Raw genomic sequence first — 355 nt, forward strand, 5'->3', positions numbered from 1 at the left:
TTTTTTTTACAGCCACTTTCTATTTTGTGAAGCACAACAATCTTTTGCAGCACATCAGAAATATATTCTTTGATTTTACTCATTGTGATTAATGATTAAGGGAATTTGGCTTTTGTGTTCCCTCTTAATATTTCTGTGAAACAGAAAGCCAAGGCTGGTTAATTTCATGTTCCTAACTTCCTACAGTAGTCACCCTGGTGTGATAAAAAATGTAAATATGAATGGGAATATACTTCAGAGATATTTTAATCATAAGAATTTCTAGGGGTACCAATAATTGTGGCCATTGTGTATTAGAGAAAAACATTTATTTCATAATGTGATTTTCCCCCACATCATTTTTTTTTAAATTTCA

This window comes from Sinocyclocheilus rhinocerous, unplaced genomic scaffold (genome assembly GCF_001515625.1).
Source record: "Sinocyclocheilus rhinocerous isolate Xijiao unplaced genomic scaffold, SAMN03320098_v1.1 scaffold61, whole genome shotgun sequence".
NCBI lineage: Eukaryota > Metazoa > Chordata > Actinopteri > Cypriniformes > Cyprinidae > Sinocyclocheilus > Sinocyclocheilus rhinocerous.